Consider the following 7849-nt stretch of genomic DNA (forward strand, 5'->3'; position numbering starts at 1 on the left):
ATCGATTGCACCAATGAATGCAGGCCTCGTACCTCCATCCCAGTGCCGGCACCAGTGACTACATGGAGACCACCACCTAGGCCCAAGCCTAAGGCCAGCCTTGTGACCCGTCCGGCCCATAGCAACACTACCTCCTCTAGCCACTCAAATGGTGTTGATTGATGAGGTAATGTGTATTTTGGTGAACGCCCTAGGAAGGTGGGCAACACCACCTCCACTCACCCTAGTGTTCCCCGTAGGGATGGTGAATCCCTTGAGAAGCCATCCCATAGACATTTCCAAGCTAATGACCAAAATCCTAGGAGAAGGAGATCCAATCTCCCATGTGTAATGGTTTGAACGAATTTGTGAATCCTTTGGTGCGCCGGGTGACCTAGAGATGGCTAATGCATTCGGCCTTAGCCTTGATGGCAACGCAGGCCATTGGTATAGGTCTCTCACCCCAAAAGGAAAGATCAACTGGGAGACATTGAGAAAGGCTTTTATTGTGGGGTTCGCCCCCAGCGGCTATAAATGGAGCCTGATCAACCAACTGTATGGCAAAGCAGGCCAATGGTATAGGGCTCTCACCCCAAAAGAAAAGATAAACTATATGGCAAAGCAGGCCAATGGTATAGGCCAATGGTAAAGGAAACATTGAGAAAGGCTTTTATTGCGGGGTTCGCCCCCAGCGGCCATAAATGGAGCCCGATCAACCAACTCTATGGGGTAAAATAGAATGACAAGGAATCCATGAGGGATTATATTACTAGGATTAAGTGAAGAGATGGGTGGGATAGAAGAGGTTCATGATGACACAATGGAAGAGCATAAGTGAAGGCAAAGGCACGTCTATTGAAATGAAGGGAGAACCTCCCTTATATAGAGTGGAGAGGAAGGTGTCCAAGATCATAATTACCTCCCCTACATCAGTGGCAATTAGCCCCTACATCATAGGAACTACCTAAATCAAACGAACCTCCCATGTGGGAGCCTTTGCACTTACATCATCACTTATGCCATGGTCTAGACACCTCATAGCACTAGGTGTGCTTCTACTACACACACACACACACACATTTGACTCCCCTAGATGCACACATGCACCTTAGAGCAAGCCCTTGATCACATTTATCCCAACATACCCCCCCTCAAGGTTTTGCCTCTTGCTATGTCAAGGATACATCTAGTCACATAGTTTCTCATGCCATCTCATGGTGGTCAAGGATAAATCTATGGCTAGGATCTCATGCTAGCAAAGGTTCCCAAGGGTCAAGGTTTACAAAAATGGGATATAGACCCCCCCAAATGGTTATCTCACTTTCATGTACAAGGATGAGCCCTAGGCCTTTGTGTGGACCTAGTTTCTCATGTTTGCAAGAGGTACCATGGAGGCAAACACATATCACACGGCCTACATCATATGGTGACCAAAGGTGATTTACAAAGTCTATAAGGACTAAGACACATAAGCATAACAATCTTTTTGGAGTACTACTCCAGGAAGAGAACCTCAAAATTGACTACATGACCACTTAAGTGATGACAATAGCTAAAAGATGTTGGACCTTAGAAGATCCAATCTTTATCTTGTACCAAAAAATTTGTTACTTATAGCAAAATTTTTCCAGATAATTAGTCTTTCCACAATTCTTGCATGCTTTGTACTGGTAGTCACACACACCTATCAAGGTTTGCTTCTCCAATATACCCCCCCAACTAAAAATAGGGGTAAGACTATCTCCTGATCGGAAAACATTCTCCACCAACAAACAAAAGCAAAGAGCACAGTCAAAAGTCAATTGCTTTTGAGAATGCTGAAGCTGATAATGTGGAAATGCATAATGACTTCAATGTCAAAACTTTTGATAAACCACCCAAGGTGAAACTTTCAAATTTTGAATTTGATGTGACTGCAAAGCTCTTCTTCTCATCTGCATATACATAACCAATCCCATGGTAGCAGCTTGTAGCAGATCTATGAGCTCTCTTTGCACTCAACAAGACACACATGAGACTAATGCACTGCAACCAAAAATATACTCGCATGCAAGTGGAGAATATACTTGTTGAATCATCAGCACAAATGTTTCGCACATTAGATGGCCAATCTTCACAAAGAATAGGTGTCCTCTTGAGAAATGATGATTGAATACAATCTACAACACAACTTTGTCTCTTGTGGAAATATAGGAAGTGAAACAGAAGCACCTTGATGCAATAGAAAGGCTGATTATGATTAGGATGCGATCTAGTACCGGGGCAGTACTCTCCCTATTTACGTATTGCTATAACAGCTCCAAATTCTCAACAAGGATGGAACCACATCAACAACCATGGGTACATAGTACAAAGAGATATATGGACAGATTATCGTATTTCTCAAGAGAATCCTTGTAGCACATGTATGCTCATAGACTCCTGTCGACGAACCTACTCAACTCGCCTCCTTGAGATTTTTTCGAGATTTTTTCAATCTGGTTTTTTTGCTTAGAATGCTTGGTGTTAGTTTACTACTACTAGGACGATGGGTTGCTACTGTTGGCTGCATGGAGACCAAAGTTTATTAGATTTCTATAGTCCTAAATCAATCTCGTGATGCATAAGATGGTGCAAAATACACACAGGAAAAGCCCATTTTTGTCATCTTCTTATTGTTGTTAGAAAAATGAAAATGAATGATTGTAGCTTTCATAGATCTAGAGAGTGAGATCATCACGAGGCAGCGCATCTTTGTCTCAAGGCAGCAGGAATGTAAGAGATAATCTCTCTCTTGGAGAGCAGTCATTTGTGACAGCAGCTTCAATTCTTTTCAGCAATAAGCCCATCCAACTTCCTCTTCAATCTGTCAACTACAATCTGCTTTCCAAGCTAGAGTAGGCAACCAGTAGAGAGATGAAAGCTATGACTATGAGAAGGGGAGAGGAATGGAGCAGCTCTACTACCAAATGAAGAGATGGGTGGGATAGAAGAGGTTCATGATGACACAATGGAAGAGCACAAGTGAAGCCAAAATCATGTCCATTGATATGAAGGGAGAACCTCCCTTATATAGAGTGGAGAGGAAGGTGTCCTAGATCATAGTCACCTCCCCTACATCAGTGGCAATCAACCCCTACATCATAGGAACTACCTAAATCAAAGGAACCTCCCATGTGGGGGCCTTTGCACTTACATCATCACTTATGCCATGGTCTAGACATCTCATAGCACTAGGTGTGGTTCTACTACACACACACACACACACACACACATGTGACTCCCCTAGATGCATACATACACCTTAGAGCAAGCCCTTGATCACATTTATCCCCACATTAAGCACCTCAATGCCCATTGTGAGCCATATAAGCGGATGAGCGATGAACGGCTGTTGCCTCTCTTCCTGTTCACTCCTTTGATCTATGTAGCAAGGTGCCCATCCATACATGCGACAAAATGATGGACAAAGTGAATTCGGACAAGTCCTTGGCCCCCTCCAAAATAGATCCATCGGTTAGGTCCTCGAGTGTAGAGTTAATCAACAAGGAGGCTAACGAGCCCAAGGACTTGGATATGAGTGAGTTGGCCTCCAATCTGTTGGATCAGCTAGGCCAGCAGTGGAGAATAGGAACCTCCAAGGAGGCACCGATCAACCCCCACTTGTTTCCACTGAGAGACAATGCTTGGTGTGGGGTATGCAATGGCAACCACCACTTGAATGAGTGCTCGTGCCTAAGAGCAAGGCCGACACTCTACTGCGTACACTACCATAGGTGGGGAAATCATGATACCTCCCAATGTCGATTTCCGAGGTCCCTTCCCCAACCCATGTATCAAATGAGACCCCCATTAGCCCTAATGGCCCAACGTAACCCCCAGATCTCTCAAGGTCGTCCCGTGGCTAGCTCTAGTTAGTACAACAATAGGAAAGGGGGCATGTTAACATCCACAAAGTACAGCCACCGAATGCCACCGAATGCAGGGTAATCAGTGAGTAAAGGTGACCAAGCCAAATGATCTACCTCAACGGACAAGCTCAAGGGAATTTGATCCCCAAATACACCAAAGTCAGTGATTACAAGCAATGTGCACACATAAGGAGTATAGCTCAAACTCAGGGATTTTGATCCCCAAATACCTGAAGTCCACTCCAAAGTCCAAGGATTCAAGGATTCTAGGCATAGGTTGTATGTTGTAGCTACCACCACTAGGAACAAGGAGATGCACACTTCATATCCACGTCCATGGAAGTACAAGGAGTGCAAACAACATGCATTTTTCATCTCCACATCCACAGAAATAGCCATGCCAATGGAAATAGCCATGAACAGAGTACAACTCAAAGTCAGGGAGTTTGATCCCCAAATATCCCGAGACAAGGTTACCATGGAGTGTCTCGTGGAAGCTGAGCCTTGCCACTTGTTGAGAGTTCACACTCAACATCATGTGATCATGTGTGCATAGCACCATCATGTGATCATATGTGCATAGCACTAACCTTATAGAGTGCTATGAAGAAAAGGGTTAGATCCCCTAACCCTAACCCTAAATGGGTTTGTATATATTCTATTTTTTCAACTAAATCTAGTGTACAATTAGTCATTTGTGGTGTGCTCTCTAGCTGTTCCCTCTCTCCTCATCTCCACTCTTCTCCTCTCGCCTCTTCATATTTTGTCATGGTATCAGAGCTCCCTTGCCTTCCGTTGAGGCATTGTGATCCATACAAGAGAGTGTGATTGATTAAGAGATCGAGAGATCGAGCGTTCTCTGTTGAGAGAACTTCCGCTTTATTTGAGAAAATTCCATCCATTGGTGAGAGAATTCTATCCATGAGAGATTGAGAGATTTTCATTAATCTCCCTCCATTCGATTCATTATTCCTTGAGAGATTTCTTGATTCAAATATTCCATTGAGAGAGAGATAGGGATACTACTTGCTTCCTACGAGGCAAAGGCTTCTTTAAGCCTCTTCAAATCTTGGCTTCAACATCTCTAACAAGGGAGCACCATCTCCAAGCTACAAGGAACTATAGCACACCAGACTCCAGTCGGAATCAACAACTCGCTCATGCAAGGCTCCAAAACGATGCCCTTGTCTCATTGTTGGGAGGCTACTATGTTGTGTGAGCTTTGGATAGCAGGATCTTGTGCCTAGAATTTCCTCCAATAGCCATGGGCTATAAGCTCTCGCAACAAGGCTCCTCTAGCTCATAGCAAGCAAGCTAGTCGACAGCGACCAAAATAGGCCTCATACAGCTAGCCATCTTCAAAATAGCAGCCACCTTCATCTATGAACAATAGCAGATGCTCCACACCCCAAACATCTGTGACTCCCTTGTAATCTCCTCGGCTCACACAGCAGCTCCTATAGCAGCTCCTACAAGCTGACTATGTAGCTCCAAAGCCTAGCCTCTTCAATGAATGTTTTGTATAGCAAAAGGCTCTAGTGCCTCCATGCTCACGAACTGCATCAACATTGACTATGCCTCCAATGCCGACTGCACCCCCATAGCACCATAGAGCCTTAGTGTCTAGTAGCTTGACTCACTGTTGATAGCTCCATAGCCGAGACTCGCGACCAGCCATAGAGGCTCCTCACATAATGCCCAAAAATGTAGTCTCTTCAAAGCATCCAGTGACTTCGACATCTTCAGTGACTAGTGCCAGCCAAACGTCCTCAAGAGCATCCATGACAGTTTCTCAAGCTCCGCACTCTGCCAACGGACCCTGGAACGCAATGCCTGTGACAGAAATGTCATCGCCGGATCTTCACAACCCTCAGTAACTCAAGCACATGCAAGCTCTTGTAAGCCAACCACCAAGCAACGTATGGCTCTAGCGCTCTACCAATGACCCCTAGTAGAGCTACATAGCCAATGACTGCTCTTCCATGGGATGCCCAATCGGCCTCCATCGGTGACTCAAAGACAACAGAATCTTGAAGATTCTATTAGAATCCTCAAGATTCTAGCTACCTACATCTCTAAGGGACACGTGACCTTCTCCTTATCTTCAAAGAATTCACTCAATCACACCACAAGGCTTGGTCAAGGAGGCTTGGTCAAGGACTAGCCATGTCATCACCTTATCCACAGTGCCATAGCATCTGCCATGATAGTAGCCATGTCATCACTACCACATCAGTAGGCCACATCATCTGGGCACATCATCCTACTAGCTCATCAACCATGTCATCATTGACACATCAATAGTGCCACATCATCTGCCATGTCATCAAGGACATGTCATCTACCACATCATTAGGGACACATCACCTACCATGTCATCTACCATGTCATCTGTTGACATCATGATCTATGCGACCTCAAGAGTGCCACCTCACCTGTCTAGTCAGCACAGAATCTGAGAGTGCTCTCAACGGAAGCAAGAACGGAAGAAGGAGAGAGAGAGACAGAGAGCCACACAAGTTTGGTGGGTGCAGAACCACCCTAATCTTCTTTTTCATTCATTTATATATGTGTTTGAGTATTGTACATAACCGGGGTTAAGGCACAGTGACCTTTAACCCCCACAACCTCCCACTTAAAGGACAATGTGCCTTTAAGGGAGAACAACCAGTGAGCATACTATCCAATGCCCATCAATACACGACAATACTCAAACCGCTGACTAGGTAGACTCTTCGTCAGCATATCTGCAGGGTTATCATCTGTATGAACCTTGACAAGCTCTATGCGCTTGTCCTCAAGTACCTCCCTGATGAAATGGTACCTGACCTCAATGTGTTTGGTCTTTGCATGAAAGACCGGATTCCGTGCTAGCTGAATAGCACTCATGGAATCACTATGCAATGTCGGTACACCTGTATGAATCCCCAAATCTCCCACTAGCCGATCAAGCCATATAGCCTCCTTGCAGCCCTCTGTGGCTGCAACATACTCAGCCTCTGTGGTAGACAAAGCAACGCACTTCTGTGCGCGAGACATCCACGACACTGCACCACCTGCAAAGGTGAACACATAACCAGAAGTGGATCTCCTACTATCCACATGCCCTGCATAGTCTGAATCTGTGTACCCAAGTACACGCATGTCTCCTTTACCAAAGCAAATGCACATCTCCTTGGTACCCTTCATGTACCTCGTGATGCACTTAACTGCCTCCCAATGCCTCTTTCCTGGATTAGCCATATACCGGCTAACAACTCCCACTGCAAATGCAATGTCTGGTCTAGTAGCTATCATAGCATACATAAGACTCCCAACTGCTGATGCATAAGGAACCTTGGCCATCATGGCCCTTTCCTCGTCTGATTTGGGACTATCTGTATGACTCAGTTTCACATATGGAGGCAATGGAGTACTCACTGCCTTCCCCCCCTCCATATTGAAACGCTGCAATACTTTTGTAACATACTCTTTTTGTGAAAGCCAAAGGAGTTTCCTACTCCGATCACGCGTGATGCGCATACCAAGAATATGACCTGCAAGTCCCAAATCCTTCATATCAAAGGCCTCATGCAACTTGGCCTTTAAAGCATCTAGCTCATAAGTATTCTTGCTAGCTAATAGCATATCATCCACATATAGTGCCAGGATTATCAAGCTACTATCCTTAGCCCTTTTAGTGTAGAGGCAGTGATCAATTTCACTCCTTCTGAAACCCTGGGACCGAATGAAAGCATCAAACTTCTGATACCATTCTCTAGGTGCTTGCTTAAGACCATAGAGACTCTTTTTCAGCTTGCAAACTAAATGCTCTTTGCCCTTTTCTTCAAAGCCTTCCGGCTGCACCATGTAAATTTCCTCATGCAAATCCCCATGCAAGAAAGCTGTCTTGACATCCATTTGCATAAGCTCCATATCCTCTGATGCCACTAGTCCAAGCATGTATCTAAGTGTGGTCATCTTCACAACCGGAGAGAATA

This window comes from Dipteris shenzhenensis, chromosome 27 (assembly GCF_047967505.1).
Source record: "Dipteris shenzhenensis isolate YYH24624 ecotype China chromosome 27, Dip_SZ_1.0, whole genome shotgun sequence".
In the NCBI taxonomy this organism is placed as follows: Eukaryota; Viridiplantae; Streptophyta; class Polypodiopsida; order Gleicheniales; family Dipteridaceae; genus Dipteris; species Dipteris shenzhenensis.